This window comes from Fukomys damarensis, unplaced genomic scaffold (genome assembly GCF_012274545.1).
Source record: "Fukomys damarensis isolate Sample0158 unplaced genomic scaffold, DMR_v1.0_HiC HiC_scaffold_39, whole genome shotgun sequence".
Classification (NCBI taxonomy): domain Eukaryota; kingdom Metazoa; phylum Chordata; class Mammalia; order Rodentia; family Bathyergidae; genus Fukomys; species Fukomys damarensis.
The window spans coordinates 95,019,020-95,041,152 of NW_022900951.1; the positions used below are offsets into that span (position 1 = coordinate 95,019,020).

At 35.4% G+C, this 22,133-nt stretch overlaps 1 protein-coding gene across 6 annotated transcripts in view; it reads right to left on the reverse strand.

The window, feature by feature from the left end:
* Klhl13 (kelch like family member 13) overlaps nucleotides 1–22,133 on the reverse strand; it is a 198,590-nt gene that overhangs the window by 150,423 nt on the left and 26,034 nt on the right. For 4 of the 6 annotated variants that reach the window (XM_010622652.2, XM_010622651.2, XM_010622650.2 and 1 more), the window contains exon 2: nucleotides 11,286–11,344. The exons of the other annotated variants lie outside the window; for them this stretch is intronic. The gene's annotated coding sequence lies outside the window, so the exon portion shown is untranslated. The remainder of the gene's footprint in view (nucleotides 1–11,285; nucleotides 11,345–22,133) is intronic. 6 annotated transcript variants of the gene reach the window in all.

Here is a 22,133-nt window from a genome sequence, read left to right on the forward strand (position 1 = left end):
TTCAATAAGCCTAAACAGATTTTTTTCAAACATTTCTGATTTCTTTGCAATGAAAGCATGACAGGAGAACAGCCTTGTCCACCACACATTGGACCCCAACCAATTTAAAAGCACACATGCTGTGCCCTGTCTACATCACACTATTACCTCCTAGCTCACTCTACATTTTGATTTCCTTCAATGTGGGGCCACAGAGGCAATGTCCAACCCAAACTCTTGATAGTGACCAAGTAGGTTTTATCTCAGGGATACAAGGGTGGTTCGACATATATAAATTAATAAATGTGATCCAACACACAAACAGAATCAACGACAAAAATCACATAGCTATCTCAATAGACACAGAAAAAGCCTTTGATAAAATGCAACACAAATTCATGATAAAAATGCTGAAGACAATATGTATAAAAGGACCTGACCTAAATCTGATGAAAGCCCTTTATGGCAAACTCGCTGCCAACATCACATTAAATGGAGAAAAATTGAAAGTTTTCACTTTAAAATCAAGAACAAGATAAAGGTGTCCACTACTGCTACTCCAAAGACTTTATGAACAAATCCTCAGTAGCATGGGAACTAGCAGAAAGAATCAACAACTGGGATCTCATTAAAAAGCTTCTGCACTGCAAATGAAACTATCAACAGAACTAAGACACAAACTACAATGTGGGAAAAAAATTTTACCAGCTGCTCCTCAGACAAAGGACTATTATCTAGAATATATAAAAAACTCAAAACAATCAGCCCCCCAAATACAAAGACCTAATTCAAAAATGGGCATCTGAAATGAACAGACATTTCTCAGACAAAGAAGTAAAAGCAGCAAGTAAATATATGAAAGTATGTTCCACATCACTGGTCATTCGAGAGATGCAGATGAAAACAACACTGAGATTTCACCTCACCCCTCAAAGAATGGCTGCTATTAAGAAATCAACCAGTAACAAATGTTGGCAGGGTTGTGCGGAGAAAGGAACCCTTCTCCATTGTTGGTGGGAGTGCAGACTGGTGCAACCACTATGGAAATCAATACCTCAAAGAGCTGGGACTAGAGGTTCCGTTTGACCCAGCCATCCCTCTCCTGGGTATCTTTCCAAAAGAATCATACCACAGTGATATATATGCACCTATGTTTATAGCGGCACAGTTTGTAATAGCTAAAATTTGGAAACAGCCCACTTGCCCATCAGTTGGAAACTGGATAAAGATGTGGGTTTTCTATAAAATGGAGTACTACTCAGCCATAAAGAATGAGAAATTAGAGTCATTTGTAGGAAAATGGATACATATTGAGGATATACTCCTAAGTGAAACAAATGTCACACATGTGTAAATACTGAACAGATTCTCTGGTGTGAATAAACTATAACAGTACATAAGATCCTAATGAGATACTTGACAACATGAAATAGGAAGAAAAGGGCTAAAGGCATAGGGAAAGTGGGAAGGGTAGAGGAAAGGTAATAAGAGAAAAGAAAAAATAGGAGAAAATGGAAAAATGGAAATAAAGTATTTGTAAATGGGGATGGGAGGAGGGGGTGAAGGGAGGGCAGGGACAAGGGGAAAAAATGAGAACCAAGACCTGTCATGTAAAGGTACAAGATCCCAATAATGAATGTAACTCTACTGTGTACCTAAAATGTACCAATAAACTCAATGAGAAAAAAAACAAATTCAGCAATGCAGCAGGATAAAAAATTAACACAAAAAAATTAGTAGCATTCTTGTACATCAATAATGAACTCACTAGGGGCTGGGGATTTAGCTCAGTGGTACTGCTGCCTGCTTTGCAAGCGCAAGGTCCCAAGTTCAATCCCCAGTATCAGAAAATAATAATAATAATAATAATAATAATAATAATAATAATAATAATAATAATGAACTTACTGAGAAAGAAATTAACAAAACATAGAATAGCACTAAGAAAAACTGACTACTTAGGAATTAAACTAACCAAGGAAGTAAAACAGCTTTACAATGAAAACTACAGCACTCTGAAAAAGGAGATCAAAGAAAACATCAGAAAATGGAGATATCCCCTGTTCTTTAGTAGGGAGAACCGATATTATCAAAATGGCCATATTTGCAAACTGATGTATAGATTTAATGCAATCCCAATCAAAATACTAACAGCCTTCCTCAGAGATCTAGAGAAAACAATCCTAAATTTCATAGGGAACCACAGAGACCTAGACTAGCAAAAGCAATCCCGGGTACGTAGAGCAAAGCAGGGGACATCACAATCCAGATTTCAAGTTATATTACAAAGCCACAGTGATAAAAACAACAAAAATGACAAATATGTGGACAATGGAACAGAATCGAGGATGCAGAAATAACCCCATGCACATAAAGCTATTTGATCTTTGCCAAAGCAGCCACAAACATATACTGCAGGAAAGACAGCCTCTTTAATAAATTTAATTTTTATATATTTACATTAGCCTATTTAATATTTTTTAAATACAGAAAAAATAGTTATCCACATGCAGAAGATCACATCTAACCCATGAACTACAGTCAAAATGGATCAAAATGGATCAAAGATCTAAATGTTAAAACTGAAACACTAAGTCTACTGGAAAAACATAGCTACAACTCTTGAAGACAAAGACATAGGCAAGGACTTTCTGAAAAGAACCCCAATGGCACAAGAAAGATAATACCAAGAATCAGCAAATGGGATAATATATAATTAAAAAGGCTCTGTAGAGAAAAGAAAATAACCATCACAGTGAAGAGACAACCTACAGAATGGGCAAAAAAATTTTACCAGTGATTCCTCAGTCAGAGGACTTAACTAGAACATAGAAAAAACACAAAATTAGGCCCCCTAAATAAAAGACCCAATAAAAAAGCAGGTAACCAAAATGAATAGACATTTCCCAAGTAAAGAATTACAAATGAATACATGAAAAAATAAATACATAAAAAAAGTTTGATATCACTAGCCATTAGAATATGCAAATTAAAAGAACACTGAGATTCCACCTTGCTTCAGAAAGCATGGTATCACCAAAAAATCAAATAATATAGCTACGGATGTAGCTCAGCAGTGTAGCACCTGCCTGGCAAGCATGAGGACCTAAGCTCGATTCCCAGTACCAAAAAAAGAAGTAATCAAATACTAAGAAATGTTGGCAAGGCTGCAGAGAAAGCAGCAACCTTTCTACAGTTTTTACTGGAATGCAAAGTAATAAAACCACTATGTAAATGTGATTTGTATATTAATAAACCAATCAGTATGGAGATTTCTCAGAAAACAAAAGCTAGAAATTCAATTTGACCCAGTGATTTCCTTTCTATCTCCCCCAAAGAGTTAAAGACATCATATTACACTGATACATTCATATCTGCATTTATTACAGTACATTTCATATCTTACTCTTGGAAATGGCCTATATATCCATCCCCTTCCCTCCCTTCACCCCCTCCAACCTTCCCTACTTACAAACACTTTTTTTCCATGTTTTTCCATTTCTCATAGATATATTTCATTCCTTTATGGATGAATAGTATTTCATTGTGCATATGTACCACATTTTTATAATTCATCAGTTGATGGATTCAACTCTAGAGCAAAACAACCTACCCAACTAAAAAATGAGCAATAGCTCCAAATGGATATTTCTAAAAAAAAAAGACATACAAATGACCAATAGGTATATAAAAAATGCTCAATATCACTGATTATCAGGAAATGCAAATCAAAACCACAATGAACTATCACCTCATCCTAGTAAGAATGACTAATATATAAAGAGACTAAAGACAAGTGCTGATGAGGATGTGGAGAAAAGGGAACCCTTGCAAACTTTTGATGGGAATGTAAATTAAGACAGTGATTATGAGTATTCTTCAAAAAATTTAAAACTGAACTATCAAATGATCCAGAAATCCCTCATCTAGGTACATACATCCAATGGAAATGAAACCAAGCAAACATCTGTGCTCCCCTGTCTGTTGCAACAGTGTTTATAATAATGGAACTTATTCTTTAGAAGAAAGTCCAATCACCAACTACTTCATTACATCTTTTACTAGAGTTGGGCCCTCAGAGTTACATCTGAAATACAGATTTATCATAAATTACACTTTATAATATAATCATGACATTCTATTTTTGTTACATGTATAGGCAGTTTATGTTGTCTAAGAACTTTATTTCTGGTTGTGTTTCAAAATGCTAAAAGGGGGAAGAGAGGTCTGATAGGCTTAAAAGTCACATTTCGTGATTTATAGAGCTCCAAAACATGAGAATATAGAAAATGACTCTGAACCTGGTCAAAAGAAAAGGGGAAATATTCTTTATTACTGGTCCTCTGACTAAAGAGCAAACAGAACTTAAAAAAAAATTCCATGCCCAGAAATTGGAAGTAAAGAAGTCAAAGAAAAGTGAAGTGGTTTACAGAAAACCCTAAAACCCCCAAATCAAGCATGAATATGCAAAACTGACTCCTGGTAATGCTTTTAGACCTAATTTAGCAGCAGCCATAGCATCAAAGTTGATCTAAGCATCTAAGATAGATGTGAAGTCTACTTAGAATTTCAATCTTTAAAACGAGCCAGCTAACAAAGTTAGATTTGACAGATCAATTAGTCACATGAAGTCTCTGACTCATATAACATGCTCACCACTATAGTAAACCTTGGTTGTAAATCAACTTGCCTTTATAAAAAATACATTTCAGAGGAATAAGAAACGGAAGGTAAAGAAATCAAGAGAGAATTCAAGGTCAAGAACACACAATACTGAGGTCTTAGCTTCAGGAGAAAATTCTACCAATAATAAGTACCTATCTGCTCCAGGCATGCCAACATTATAGGCCCTCAAAAGAATTACCAGACAACTGGTTTAAATTTTTTTTTCAGCTTTGAGTTTATTGGTACATTTTAGGGATACAGTACAGTTACATTCATTGTTGGGATCTTGTACCTCTACATGACAAGTCTTGATTCTCATTTTTTCCCCTTACCTCTGCCCTCCCTTCACCCCCTCCTTCCCTCCCCATCTACAAACACTTTATTTTCATCTTTTCATTATCTCACATTTTTTTCTTTTCCCTTTTTACTCTTCCCCTTCCCATCCCACCTTTCCTACACTTTTAGCTTCTTTGTTCCCATTTCTAAATGTCAGTAATCTTATTAGAATCTTATGCACTGTTGTAGATTATTTACACCAGGGAAACTTATTCGGTATTTACACATGTGTGACTTATTTATTTCACTTAGGAGTATATCTTCAATATGTATCTATTTTCCTATGAATGAATCTATGTTCTCGTTCTTTATGGCTGAGTAATATTCCATTTTATAGAAAAACCACAACTTCTTTATCCAGTTTCCAATGGATGGGCAAATAGGCTGTTTCCAAGATTTAGCTATTACAAACTGTGCCGCTATAAACATGGGTGCACATACTTCTCTGTGATATGATTCTTTTAGTTCTCTTGGAAAGATACCCAGCAGAGGGATGGCTGGGTCAAATGGAACCTCCAGTCCAAGCTCTTTGAGGTATCTCCATATTGATTTCCATAGTGGTTGCACTAGTCTGCACTCCCACCAACAATGGAGAAGGGTTCCTTTCTCCCCACAACCCCGCCAACATTTGTTATTGTGTGATTTCTTGATAGCAGCCATTCTTTGTGGGGTGAGGTGGAATCTCAGTGTTACCAGACAACTGGTTTGACCCATTAACTCTAAATGGGCTTCATTTTCCCTAGGCACAGCCAATATGTGGATGAGTAACTCAGGCTAACTTTTATTAGGTCCCTTTTGAACAGCACTTTGGTCAAAACTCTTGATTTTGCTTGTGTACTTTTTGTCAAATTACATTAGTTTATCCATTGAAAAGACAGCTTTTAAGGGAATAGGAAAAACAAAGACCTAAAACAGAATGATCTTGCTTTCTCCTTGCATGCCATAGAAAATATCAGCAATCTTAATGAACTCTGGAACATCAAGTTCTTCTGTCATTCCCAGTTCTTTTCTTTTAGAAAGGGCATCGTAAATTCCCAATACAGTATTAGGCTAGATTGAAAATACATCAAATAATCTAAGTCATGATTCAAAGAGACTATATTTGGTCAGACTGCTTACAGGGAGTAAAATCTTATCTTTTGCTAGAAACTTAATGTTCTTAAGTTTGCTGAATTCACTCACTACCCAAAGGAAAAATATTAATTATTTTAGGAAATGTGTATTAGCAGAAGTTTCAAATTTTTCAGATTAAGTCTGTACTACAACTGCAAATGACTGTAATTTTATTGGTAAGAGAAATTTAGCTTGATAAATTAGAAGGCAAACTACCATTAACTCACACATAAAAATGAACATTTGAAGGATAGCTTTCCATATGTATCAATATTAGACTATTTATATTTGTTTTATGCAACTATTTAAAAAATAACTTATTATAAATATTTGTCTTCAACCACAATTTCTAAGCCATATTTTTTCTGATTTTTCACATTAAAAATAGGTTTTTGCAAATAACAGGTTTCAAGTGTATAAACAAGAAAAGCATAAAATACTGCTTCATAGTATTTAGCCAGTCTTTGCTTTCCTCTTACTGTTTGTTCAGACTAAAAAAGGTCATCTTTCCCCTTTTTTCACCAATTCCCAATTTAGCATGCCCTAATGTTTAGAATGTAAGGTTAAAAACATTTATTTCCAATCTGAAGAAGCTACTATTATTTTTAAATATTGATTTTTGTCTTCACTAATCTCTGAAACCTGCAAATGCTTAAGTAATTAACATTAAACAACTAATATGACTCTCCTTTAGCTCCTTATGTGAAGAAATGGTTGCCACACATTTGAAATTGATTCTAAGGTATACAGATAAGAAAGTGAGAGGGAAAGCGTATATATTCTGAAGCTTTTCATACTCCTGGACATAACGATGAGTGGGAAAAGACTCAAAATGACACAGATATGAGCTTAAGTACTAGTTTTGTCACATTATTTGCTAAATGTTTACCCTGATTTTAATTTCTTCATTATTTCAGGGATTATAACACCTACTTCTTTTTTTATTGAGTTTATTGGTACAATCTAGGTCTACAATACAGTTACATTCATTAATGGGATCCTGTACCTTCACATGACAGTTCTTGGTTCTCATTTTTCCCCCCTGTCCCTGCCCTCCGTTCACCCCCTCCTCCCCTCCCCATTTACAAACTCTTTATTTCCATTTTTACATTTTCTCATATTTTTTCTTTTCCCTTATTTCCTTTCCCCTACCCTTCCCACTTTCCCTACACCTTTAGCCCTTTTCTTCCTATTTCGCACTCCTAATTAACTCATTAGGACCTTGTGTAACACCTACTTCTTAAAAGGTGGTTGTAAGAACTAAATGGAATAACATGTTAAATATTTAATTAAGCAGAAACAGAATAATGTTAGTATTTTCTCCATTTGAAGGCAACTTTGAATTTAAATAAACAAATCGAACTGTTCAGAAGTGTATATTTAAGTCTATTTTAAGCATCCATTTACTTTAAACTCAAAACTCTTCAATTGTTAGATCCACAGGATACCTTTTAAAATAAAAAGTATTCTGTGGTCAATATATTTCACAAAATTTCTGTGTGTTACATAAGTTTAATTATTCTTAAAATGGAGCAAAACAAGTCATTCTTTGAGAACAGTGTGACTTTTTCTAGTTTTGTAATCCTTAACTTACATTTTGTTTTTATTTTATTTATTTATTTGGGGGGGTTCACTATGGAATTGAAACTGACCTGGAACTCACTATGTAGCCCAGGCTGGTCTCAAACTCACAGCAGTCCTCCTGCCTCAGCCTCCCGAGTGATGGGATTACAGGCATGTACCAGCACATTTTGTTTTTAAATAGCTAATGTATTTCCTAGGAACTTCACATTCTGAAGAACAATTAATTATAATTCTTTGTTAAAAGTAAATCTATGCCAACTATAACTTTTAGAACTTGTAGTAGATACAACATCCTTTTTTAGTCTCCATGAACTGTATACTGTACCTTCTACCCACAGAGATAAACATGGACTGTTCTTTTAAATCCCACCACTATTAAGCAAAGCTCACTGATCCAAGGATGACCTTTTCTTAAGCTGAACTAATTCTGTTGTTTCTCCTGAGAATTGAAGCAGAGTAATTCCAATCTGGCTAGAAGTAAACTCCAGGTCTTTGAGCAGTCACATGTAAGTGGAGTCAGAGAAAGCCACTATGCAGAAAGAAAATAAAGAAGTATTTATTTTAAACATAAAAGAAATAACTTTTCTTGACTATGTTTAAAAGATGCTTGGAGGGGTGACTGGATTGTGAGGATACTAAACACACTGATGGGTAGAACCATTGTTGAGTTCATAGCTGAATGGGTTACTAGCAAGTGGGGCCTAGTTGAAAAAAAAAGGTCATGAGGGATATGACCTCAGGACAATATCCAGTCCTTGGCCCTTCTTCTCTGGCTGTTCTTCTGTGCTCTGGATCTTGGCTACCTGGCCATCTTCTATGACATTTCTGCCTTGGAACCAGATGACCATAGAGTGAAAGCTCTGAAACCATGAGGCAAAATGAAACTCTTCTAATTTAAGTTGCAAACATCACGTAGTTTTTTTTTTTTCTCAGCAACAGGCAAGATGGCAAATACAGAAAATTTTACCAAAAAGTAGGATTGCTACTATAACTATACATGTAGTTCAGAATCCTTTGGAATTGATTTGTAGGAGGATTTTGCAAAAATTTGGAGAAATGGGCGAGAGAAAGACTAAAACATTATAAACACAACTTGACAGGCAATTCTTGTCAGAGCTCAGAAGACCAGAATACTGATAAAAATGTGGACAGTAAAGGCCAGGCTCATGAGGCCAAGAATAAGGATGATAAGTTCGACTGGAGGCCATGCATGCTTCACTTTGTGGCAAAACATTTGTCTGCATTTTGTCCAGGTCCTAAGACTTTGTGTGAGGTTGAATTTAAAGGTAACAAACTACTTGATCTTGCAGAAGAAATTTCAAGTCATCCCAATGTTTAGGCTGTAGCATGGGTATTACTAACTGCTTTTTAGCCAGATTTATAAGAGAAGAGAGAGCAAATGGTAGAACAGAAAGTTTTGAAACACTTAAATTTTTGCATAAGAACCACATGTAAAATTGAGGCTAAAGGAAGTGTGGTGGCTGAAGAGACTAGCACCCTGTAAAAGAACCAAACACTAAAAGAAAGATGCCTTGAGGGAATATCAGGAATCAGCAAGATTCCAGCCATCACAGGCTCTACATTGCAAAAGTATGAAACTTTCATGTAAGAACACATTCATGGGACCTGAGTCAGGATGCCTAGGGTATTGGTTCCCCAGGATTCATTTCACCATGCTCAGTCATCCAGTTACCTAGCTGTCTCTGTGGTTATGGTCCATAGGGGCACAGAAACTGCTTAAACTGGCAGCAGACTTTGACATTGTCCACATGATGCTGGTTTTTCAGGCATATACAATGCAAGAATTATGGGTTCATAGATACTTCCATCCAGATTTCAAAGGAAAGACAGGAATTGCCAGGCAGTGTGCCCCTGAAATGGTAATTCATAAAGCTGTGGAAGTGAGGCCACAGGAAGATGAAGACATCAGGAAGGTAGAACTTCTGCTGAAGTAAGGCACAGGCAGTGAGCAGAGCCAGTTTATGAAAGAGGCCATGTGAGCTGCAACCAGTAAGGTCATGGATTGGGGGTGCAGGGTGTCAACCAAGCCTTTAGGTACCCAATGCCAGATATGGAACTAAAAAATTTAATGTTTACCCTGCTGGGTTTTCATCTTGTTTTGGTCCTACTCTTTTCTATTCTCCTTTTTATTCCCCTTTTAGAACAAGAATGCTTATCTTGTGGCATTGTATCGTAGGAATATGTAATTTGTCTGTAAGTTTTAAAGGAGTTCATAACCAAATTTATCTTGAGTCTCAGATGAAACTGTGGACTTGGATTTTTGAGAAATGCTGAAACTGTTGAGGCTTTGGAGGAAGGGATTAGTGCATTTGCAGTTGTAAATGGGAGAGTTATATTAGGTAGAATCATGACCTTGTGTTTAGAGATACAGTGTGCTTTAAGGAGATGTGATAAAGTATCAAGATGACAAAGGGTGCCCTTGTGTGAATTAATCTTGACTGTCATGTTGATTAAGAGACTTCTAAAGAGTTGACTGGATTTTAAGGGAAATAACTTCATTCATAGTTGATGAACTATCCATAGTTTATGAACTCATAGATAATCATCTAATAGCTAAATGAGCTATTAGCAAGTGGGGCATATTTAGAAGAAGTGACTCATGGGGGTATAATCCTAGTAACAGTATCTGGTTCCTAGTCCCTTCCTCTCTGTTTCTTCCCCTGCACCCTGCTTCCCAGATGCAATGTGTTGAACAGCTGTCTTGTGCCACTCACTCCCACCATTATAATTTTGCCTTGGAGCCTGCTGAGCACAGACTGAAACCTGACACTGTGAGCCAAAATAATCCTCTTCCTTAAATTGTGGGAATCAGGTATCTTGTCCCAGCAATGGGGAAGCTGACCAACACAAGAAGTCACAGAAAAAGGAGCAAAAATATAACCAATGTCAGCCTATACATAAATATTAGAAGAAAGGATAGTCAAAAGGTTGCTGAGCTTTTCCACCTTCATGCCCTTGGCCTCTTGGCCCTGTTAGACTATTGCAAGCAACAGTGCATTTCTGTTACTTGAAAGTAAGTCAGTACAGGGATAAGATCATGAAAAAAATAAAGACCAAACAGTTCTAGCTCTTACAGGGCTTGACATCACCATTTTAACAGATACCATAAACAAAACTGAAAAATTTCTAGTTTTATTGTAAGTTTTACTCCATTTACTGTTTTCTGACAATATAGCTAGTGGCATATTTTATAAAAATGTTCAAAATTATACCAGAAGTTAAATTAGAGAAAAGCTGCATAAGATTCTTAGCAGAAAGAAAAGGGTAATGACCAGTAATGTTTACAGTTGGAGGCAGTGGAGATTGTGAGCTTCAAATAAGTAAGACAGTTAAGTTAGTATGTTTTCCAAATAAGTTGGAGCTATTAAGTGGGAAATGAAATACATTTAGTGGGTAGACAGAAGATTTATTTTTTAATGAAACAGAAATACAGGGGAAAGTAATAAGGAAAAAAACTGGTGTTAAGGATAAGTATTCTCTCATGAAACTTCCAACTCCATAAAAACGCACTTTTGAGTACCTATGTCACAAAGTCATTTATGGTTTTGACTGCTGATCAGGGTCAAAAGAGGTGAAAAATCACTCACAGTCTTGTTTCCAAAGTACCAACTAGAGGCAGCAGCTCTTAGTATTTCATTTCCATTACCTAAAAGAAAGAAATATTTAAGTTGGCCCCAAATGGATCACAGACCTAAACATAAAATATGAAAGTATAAAATTTTGGGATGAAAGGATAGGAAAAAAATCTTTAGAATATTATATTATTGTTTGGATCTTAAACACCCTTCTAAGACCCATGTGATAATGGCGTGGTCGTCAGCCTCTGGTGGTACTGGGAAATAATGGAGTGATTAGGAAGCGGGCTTACTGTAAGGAAGTTACGTCACTGGAGGAGTACCCTTGAAGAGGATTTAGAAGCCCTGGCTTTTTATCTCTTCTTCACTTTCTACCACCATGAGAAGACCAGACCTCCTCCACAATGTACACCCTGCATTATATACTGTGCAGACACAGGTCCAAAGCAATAGGGCCAAGCAACTATGGACTGGAACTTCTGAAACTTTGAGCCAAAATATACATTTCCTCCTCCTAGGTTTATTTACCTGAGGGATTTTTCACAGTGAAGGGAAGCTGACTAATACAAGTTAGGCAAAGATCTTGTAGCTATGCCATGAAAAGTATGAGACATAAAAAGCTTGATAAATAGATTTTTATCAAAATGAAACTATTTTGTTCTGAGAAAGACACTCTCAGGAGAATGACAATACAAACCACAAACTAGAGGAAAATATTTGCAAACCACATATGATGTAGGATTTACATATAGAATCTAGAAAACAACTACACATCAACAATAAAGACAAGACAACCCAATTTATAATGGGCAAATATCTAAACACTCAAAGAATACTCAAGTGCATGAAAAAATGTCTAAAATCATTAATCATAAGGTGCATGCAGATTAAAACATGATACATTTTTATCCATTTTTCATTGGCATATGCAGTTTCCAATAATTCAATATAAGTAATGTGACATAAATAGTCTTATTTATAGATCTTGCACACATAACCAAATGTCTGCTAGATCCAGTGCTTAAAACAGTATCGATGTAAGATGGGTATTTGTTTTTTAATTTTTTATAGATCCTGACCCTGGATGTATTTAATCGGTATTTTGTTGTAAAAAAAAAAAAAAAGAAAGAAAAGCCTTGTGCATTCTGCTATTTAGCTAGAGAGCTTTAGTCTTTTTTCATGATTCTCGGATATTCACATTGCTTTTTCTGTGAACAGACTATTTTAAATCATTTGCCCTATTCGTGCTTTTCATTTTTAGTTTTCTAAGTTCCTTTTTACTTTTGATTTCCACCCTTAGTCACTTTTATATTTTACTACTGTTTTCTTCTACTTTGTTGCTTATCATTTATTGGTTAGATGATCAAATTTATTGTGGCATAATTCATCTAAAATATTCAATCATTTAAAATGTGCTTATATCTACTAAAATAATTAAAAATTTAAAAATTAAAATCTGGCAATGTCAAGAAACTCACAAGGATACTGAACAACTGAACCACTCATAGTTTGCTATTGAAAATACAAAATGGGGGCCGGGGATTTAGCTCAGCGGTTCGGTGGCCTTGCAAGAGCAAGGACCCGAGTTTAATCCCCAGTACCAAAAAAAAAAAGAAAGGAAGAAAATACAAAATGGTACTATGCCCTGAAAAGTGTTCTGGCCATTTCTCATAAAGTTAAACATAAATTTAACCTTATGCTCTATCAACCTCTCTAAGGCATTCCCTAGACAAATGAAAAGTTACGTTCACACCAAAACCTACATATAAATGTCATGGTAGATGTATTAATAATCATCACAAAATAAAAATAGCTGAAGTGTTCTTTAACTGGTGCACGGATAAACAATGACATATCCACATCAAAAAATACTACTCTGCAATAAAAATAAACAAATTACTGATATACACAACTGGGGGACCCTCAAAGGTGTAAAATAAACCTGACTCACAAAGCTAAATACTGTATAATTCCATTTATATTACATCAGGAAAAAGCAATACTAAAGGGGCATAAAATAGACCAGCACCAGGGGCCAGGGGTAAGGAAAGTGGGTTGCTACCAATGAAGAGAATGTGAACCATAATGGAATAGTTGCATATCTTGATTCTGGTGATAATCACATGACTATTGCATGGTTGTCAAAACTCAGAGCTGTGCACCTAAAAATGATAAATTTTCCTATATTTAAATCACACATCAATAAACTTAACTAAAATATTTATAAATTGAATCTATGTGATTTGTATTGTAAATTGAACTGCCATTTTGGGACTATAAATCAGAACATGCTATAGGTAACAATGAACTATAAGGAACCCCTTTTGACAGCTCTAATAAATTCTTTGAAGTGCAAAACTGGCCATTTAGAAAAATGTAAGCAACTTTTTAAAACAAAAGCTGTTCATCAATATTTGATTGCAGAAAGTTGGGTAAAGCCCTTACTCAAGAACTTAAATATGACATTCACATAATAACAGTTGTTTCTAAAAAAATTAAAAGCATTACAATAGTGCCTGGATCTGTGCAGTTCTTTAGAGTTACTGATATACTTCATAGATGTCCTTTCATTTCAGTTGTACACAAAGGAACCCTGTTCCAACAACCCAGTCATATTCCCATGAAGTTCCCTGCACCCGTGGCCAGTATTAGATAATTCTGAGCCAAAATGAGAAATAGATATGATCAAATTCAAGCATCACTTTCTCTCTGAGTACTGCTTACCCGAGGTAAAATTAACTCATTACCATATAGCAGAATAGACCAAGTTTGATGGTTGAGGCATCCCTAAATAGAAGCAACTTTCATGGAAGAAAATAAAGAATATATCCATGGTTGCTGAGAATAAACTGTCTCTTTTCTGGGGTTCGTTCATTCAGTCAGTCAGTTAGAGACAAGGTCTCACTATATAGTTCAGGCTGGCCCTGAACTCATTAGGTAGCCCAGGCTAGCCTTGAATTCACGATGATCCTCATGCCTCAGTCTTCTGAGTGCCAGGATTACAGGTTTATACCACCAAACTCTGCTTCTAAGGTCCATTTAATTTGATAATACTTCCTTGGTGAGTACTGTCTATAATATCCCAGCACACAGTATGTAACATCTTTTCTTATTCTCAGTATATACTCTCCGGCCCTAGTCCAAAGCCCTCGCTCACTATGTTCTCTGTGTACCTCATACACTTTTATATTTTCATTCCATCCACCATAAGGCAGTGATTTTCAACCCCTCTATCCTTAAGGATCAGCCACACATACTCTCATATATCCAAGTAGGAGTCACCATTCCTAGTGGACTTCTATTGCATGCTGCTCAGCTTTCACTTACACAACTGGTCATGGTTATATTTGGCTTTATCTCAAGATTCATTGCTTCCAGGCATGAATTCCTTAAGGTCTTCTTAAGCTTTTTCATCTGGAAACCACCACAGCAGGTGACAGAGTGCTGGACATGTACACAGAGAGGTCTAAGAACACAGTGAAGTGAAGCTGTAATCAACAGGGCCGAACAGTTGCAGAAACCAACAACCAAGAATAAACACAGGGGCAGACATGAAAAGAAAATACCAAAAACAGTAAATCAGGATTGTGTTTTTCTCCTGTATTTTTTCTGGATTCTCTAGAGAAATAGAACCAACAGGAGATTATATTATATATATATGAGAGACCATGAGAGTGTGAAATTAATTCTAAGCAATTATGGAAACCAGCAGGCTGGGGAAGAGTTATTGGAACTCGAACTTGAATCTGGTCTTTCTTTTGGGGGAGAAATCATTTTTTTTCTATTACGGCCTTCAAAAATGAGTGCACAAGACCACTCACATTAGGAAGAATATTCTGCTTTACTAGAAGTTTATTGATTTAAAAGTTAATCTTACCATAGAAATATCTAAATATTGTTTGACAAAATAGCCAAAACACATACAATTAAGCATTATATCCACTTTTCTCTACATTCTACTACACAAGTCTCTTCTTCCCAGTCGTTTCTGAAGCAACTACTATGATGGGAGCCACTTCCTTCAAAATGAAGCAGTTTTACCTAAGGCAAACTATACAAGTTCTTTCTGAATTTATAACAGGTGCTATATCAAAATTATGTACAATGCTTTATATCGCAATTGATTAGTTTTGTTGGTGTTGTTTTTTATACCGGCAATTGAACTCAGGTCCTTGCACTTACAAGAAAGGTGGCAGCACCACTAAACTAAATCCCGGGCTGCAATTGATTAGTTTTGCTACAGTGCTGTCACATTTGCGAACTTTCCCAGAGGAGTTAATTTAAAAATAAACCTTATTCCTAAAATATGTAACATTTTCTTCTGAGATTGTTTTTTCTCAATAAGAATAAATGACCAGCCAGGGATTTAGCTCAGTGGCACCACACCTACCTTGCAAGCATAAGGTCCTGAGTTCAATCCTAGGTACCAAAGGAAAAAAAAACACAAATGACCCAACTAAAACTGAAATTTCAACATATCAAAAAAGAAGATGCAGAAGACCATAAAACTATTGCAAAATCAAGTCTATATATTATAATCACCAATGTTGAAATACATAATGTTCAATTAAAGACAAAATTTAAAATGTGACTATTTTAATTAACCATTTTACCGTGAATATCTTGTAACATAGAAGTATAATCTAGCAGATTATTTTAGCTACTAAATAATGAATTTTTGGCAAAGCAAACCCAGTCTGCAGTTAAGATTTCTCCTGGTAATTATCTCATTAGGATTGTATGTACTATTATACTTTTTCACGCCAGAGAAACTATTCAGTATTTACACATGTGTGACTTGTTTATTTCACTTAGGAGTATATCTTCAATATGTATCCATGTTCCTATGAATGAATCTAATTTCTCATTCTTTATGGCTGAGTAGTATTCCATTTTATAGAAAAACCTCATCTTTATCCAGTTTCCAACTGAAAGGCAAATGGGCTGTTTCCAAGTTTTAGCTATTACAAACTGTGCCGCTGTAAACATAGGTGCACATATATCACTGTGATATGATTCTTTTAATTCTTTTGGAAAGATACCCAGCAGAGGGATGGCTGGGTCAAATGGAACCTCTAATCCTAGTTCTTTGATGTATCTCCCTATTGATTTCCATAGTGGTTGCACCAGTCTGCACTCCCACCAACAATGGAGAAGGGTTCCTTTCTCCCCACAACCCCGCCAACAATTGTTACTGGTTGACTTCTTGATAGCAGCCATTCTTTGTGGGGTGAGGTGGAATCTCAGTGTTGTTTTCATCTGCATCTCTTTAATGACCAGTGATGTGGAATGGATTCAACACAATGCCAATTGAAATTCCAACACTATATTTCACAGAACTAGAAAAAATAATCCAAAAATTCATTTGGAACCAGAAGAGACCTAGAATAGCAAAAGCCATCCTAGGCAACAGAGACATGGCAGTGGGTATAACAATTCCCCATCTGAAAATATACTACAAAGCCACTGTGATAAAAACAGCATGGTACTGGCAAAGAAACAGAACCTAGGATCAGCAGACTACAGTGGAAGATAAAAAAACAAATCCAGATGTACTTAGATACCTCATGTTTGACAAAGGAGCCAACTATCCTCACTGGAGGAAAGATAGCCTCTTTAATAAATGGTGTTGGAAAAACTGGATTTCAACCTGCCGAAGATTAAAATTAGACCCTTAATTTTCACCATTCACTAAACTAAAATTGAAGTGGATTAAAGATCTAAATATTAAAAAAGAGTCACTAAACTTGCTGGAAGATAAGTTAGGCAGAACTCTTGAAGAGACTGGCATAGGAAAAGACTATGAAAAAGTCCTCAGTAGCATGGCAACTAACAAAGAATCAACAACTGGGATCTCATCTTATTATAAAGCTTCTGCACTGCAAAAGAAACCATCAACAGAACTAAAAGACAATCTACAATGTGGGAAAAAATTTTTACCAGCTGTTCCTCAGACAAAGGACTACTACCCTAACCCTAACTCATAGAAAAATCTGTAAACAAAAATAAAAATACTTGCAAGCCTTCAGAGACAGAGATTTATTTTTCCCACTTACTTTGCTTTTTAAAAATGTTTTCCCATATGTAGGGAGAAACTTAAAACAGAAAGCACTTGAACTATCTATATTGAAAAAAAAAACATTTAATAGTGTACTGATCACAATTAGAAAGTTAAAACACACACCATTGAAATGCAGAAGATTATAAGAAACTATTTTGAAAATTTAAATTCCAAAAAATAGAATCTGAAAGAAACAACAAATTTCTCAACACATATATCTTCTGAAAGGAACACTCATAAACTCATTCTATGAAGCCAGCATCACTAAAACCAAAACTTGACAAGTACCCAACAAAACGTACAAAAACTACAGGTCAGTAACTTTGATGAACATAGATTCAAAAAATTCTCAATAAAATACTTGTAAACAGAATGCAACAAATCATTTAAAAGATCATACATCATGACCAAGTTGGCTTCACCCCAGGGAGGCAAGGATGGTATAACATATGTAAATCAATAAATGTAATATAACAAAAAATACTATTAAGGATAGAAATAACAGGATCATCTCATTAGATGCATAAAAGCCTTTGACAAAATCCAACATCATTTCGTAGTAAAAACTCTGACAAAATCCCAGCACTTGTGAGGCTGAGGCAGGAGGACTGCTGTGAGTTCGAGACCAGCCTGGGCTACATAGTAAGTTCCAGGTCAGTTTCAACTACATAGTGAGAGCCTGTCTTAAAACAACAACAACAACAAAAATCTCTGACAAAATCAGGTATAAAAGGAGCTTACCTGAAACTGATAAAAGGTATTTATGACAAACCAATACCCAGCATCATACTAAATGCGGAAAATCTGTAATCATTCCTTCTAAAATCAAGAATGAGACAACTCTCAATATTCCTCTTCAACATAGATCTCAAAACTTTAGCTAGACCCATCATGCAAAAGAAAAAAATTAAAATAATATGACTAGAAAAAGGAAGAAGTCAAACTATGCAAAGAAAATATGTTATTTGTAGACAATGGTGCACTACTCTGCCAGAAAGAAGGATAATATGGAGTCATTTGTAGGAAAATGGATGCAACTCTAGACCATAATATTAAGTGAAATAAATCAGACACACAAGCTTAAATATAGCATGATTTTCTTATATAAAAAAACAAAATACAAACATAAAAAGAAAAATAAAAGATAACAGGAAATACAGAGGTAGATCTTTTGCAAAAGGGAAGGGGACAAAGAAATGGAGGGAGGGGAGAAGGAGGGTAGGGGAGGAAATTGAGAAAAGGAATTGGGATGTGTTATGTACATGTACCAACTCCCCATGAGAAATGCAATCATTATGTACTGCAAACATGCACTAATAAAAATAATAACAGGCTGGGCATGGTGGCGCATGCCTGTTATCCCAGCACTCAGGAGGCTGAGGCAGGAGGATCGCTGGGAGTTCAAGATTAGTCTGGGCTACATAGTGAGTTCCAGGTCAGTCTCAACTACATAGTGAGACCCTGTCTAAAAAATAAAAATAAAAATAATAATAATAAAGTTTTTTGAAGAACTAATCAATTCAGTCAAGTGCCAGGATACAAAATTGACACGCACAAAAGTCAGTAACATTCTTGTACATCAATAATGAACCCACCAAGAATGAAATAAGGAAAACAAATCTATATACAGTAGCCTCAAAAAATTAAATACTTAGGAATCAACCTAACCAAGATGGTGAAAGATCTCTATAATGAAAACTGTAATACTCAAGAGAAAGAGATTGAAGATGACATTAGAAAATGGAAAGACATCCCCTGTTCATAGATCAGCAGAATCAGTATCGTCAACAGAGCCATATTACCAAAAATGACATATATAGTATTTGACAAGAATTTGCAATTAGTATTGAAATACCAACAATAGTCTTCACAGAACTAGAAAATAATCCTACAATTTATATGGAACCAGAAGAGACCCAGAATAACCAACACAATCCTTAGCAAAAAGAACAAAGAAAGATGCACCACAATCCCAAATTTCATATGGTATTATGAAGCCATAGTAATAAAAACAAAATTGCACTGGCACAAAAATAGGCATCTAGGCCAATGGAATACAATGAAAGACACAGAAATGAACCTATGCATCTTTAGTCATTTGGTCTTCTACAAAGGAGGTACAAATATATGACAGAGAAAAGGTAGCCCCTTTAACAAATGGTGCTGGGAAAACTGGTTATCCAAATGTAGAAGAATGAAACTAGACCCATATTTCTCATCCTCTAATAAAATCTAGTCAAAATGAGTCATAGATCTAGATATAAAAACAGAAAATGCTAAAACCACTTGAAAATAAATTTGGGGAAACATTTGAAGACATGGGCATAGGCAAGGATTTCCTGAACAGAACTCCAATGGCTGCTGGGTGTGGTGGCACAAACCTGTAATCCCAGAACTCAGGAGGCTGAGGCAGGAGGATCACTGTGAGTTTGAGACCAGCCTGGGCTACATAGTGAGTTCCAGGTCAACCTCAAGTACATAGTGAGACCCTGTCTGAAAAAAAAAAAATGAAACAAACAAAAAACTCCAATGGCATAATAAATACCAAGATTCAACAAACAGAATTATATCAAGTTAAATGCTTATGAATAGCAAAAGAAACAACATAGTGAAGAGAAAACCTACAGGATGAGGAAAATTTATACCATCTATTCCTCAGACAGAAAACTAATATATAGAGGATATAAAGAAGTAAAAAAAAAAATAGACTTCAAAGGGCCAGTGATTTAGCTCAGTGGTTCTGCTGCCTGCATTGCAAGCGCAAGGACCCGAGTTCGATCTCCGGTACCACATTTTTTGAACCAAAAAAAAAAAAAAAAAAAAAAAAAGAAAGAAAAAGATTAGACTTCAAAAAAACAAATGATCCAATCACAACAAATGAGCAAATAAAATGGACACATCTCAAAAGAAGAAGTAGAAATGGCTAATAAGTACATAGAAATATTTTCAGCATCATTAGCTATTATGTAAATGTAAATCAAAAATGGATGTACATTAAGGTGATACTCTTAAGTGAAATAAATAAGACACACGTGTAAATACTGAATAGTTTCTCTGCTGTGAGAAACTGAAAGTGTAAATAAAGATCAAAAGGTGTAATAGATAATGTGAAATAGGAAGAAAAGGAGCAAAGGGGAAGTGCGAGGGGCTGGGGAAAGGGAAGAAGGGAATGGAATTAATATGAGATAAGGAAAAAATGGAAACAAAGTCTTTATAAATAGGTAAAGTAGAGGGGTTGAAGGGCAGGGGAATGGTGAAAAAAACAAGAACCAAGATATATTATGTAAAAGCATGAATTTCCAATGATGAATGTCATTATATTGTATGCCTAAAATGTACCAATAAAATTAATTTTTAAAATATCTAAAAAACCTCTGAAATTCCATCTTACTCTGGTCAAAATGGCTATCATCAAGAACACATAAAACAATAAATGTTGGCAAGGATGTGGGAAAAAGAAACTTTTCTATATTGCTGATAGGAATATAAACTATTGCAACTATGGAAATCTGTATGGAGATTCTTCAAAAAACTAAAAATAGAAATTCCATTTGATCTTGTTATACCTCTCCTGGGTATTTCCCAAAGGAGTTGTTGATACTTGACTATTCATATTTGCAGCAGTGCAATTCACAATAGCTACTCTAGGAAAAGAGCTATTCTATAGAAACAATCTAACTGTGAATCAATAACTGAATGGATAAAGAAAATGTAGTATATATACACAATGGAGTATTATTTAGTCATAAAAAGGATGAATTTGAGTCATTTGTAGGAAAATGGATAAATCTTGAGACCATAATATCAAGTGAAATAAATCAGATAGAATGTTAGATACTGCATGGTTTCTCTTGAGAAACTCAAGTAAAAAGTACATTAAATAGTAAAATAGGGGAAAGATGGTTTGACACAGGGAAGTAGACTTTTTGGAGACAGGGCAGTGGACCCAGAAAGACGCAGAGGGAAGGTGGAGGAGAAAGGGGTTGAAAGTGATCTTTATATATTTATATCTGTGTCTACATCTACAACTATATCTGTATCTATCTAGAAAGAAAGAGAAGTCAGACAGACAACCTGACAGACCACCCACAAATTTATACATGCTTCAGGAGAAGAATCTGTATCAATATTTTAATTCTAAATGTATTGAGACATCATGAGATTAATAAAAGTCACCTTTGGCCTCTACAATTACAAGAGTTACCCAAGTGGTGGCCATTAGCTTCCAGACATTTATTAGTATGGCAAGGTACCACTCAGGTGACGTTGGTCATTGAAATTTTTGCACACGCATTTTCAATTTCTTCTCTAGGGGCCAGCAGTGTAGTGGGTTTTCTGTGATATACGACAACCTCTAGGGTCCCCCGTTTGAGGGTAACACCATCTGCTGAAAAGACATTATACTATTTTTCTTTTCAACATTTTTTTTGGTACCCGGGATCGAACTTAGGTCCCTGAGCTTGCAAGGCAGGCTGCAGAACTACTGAGCTAAATCCCCAGCCCCTATTTTTCTTTTCTTGAAGTGTGTATACATTTTTGGCAGAATTTCTTCATATAGATGCCCATTTCCCAAAATGAAGGTAATTATTATGTATTGTAAACAAATACCAATAAAAATGGAAGTTAAGGACATCTTACCTATAGCCTATTATAGTCAGAAAACTCTAGCACAGAGGGAAATTCTTGCCTTCTGTTTAAATTCTTTCAATGACAAAATGAACTGTTTCTTTGATGCATTCATGAAAATGTGTTAGTTATAGATGCACCTGTGATGAAACACACCTTTGATGAAATGGTAA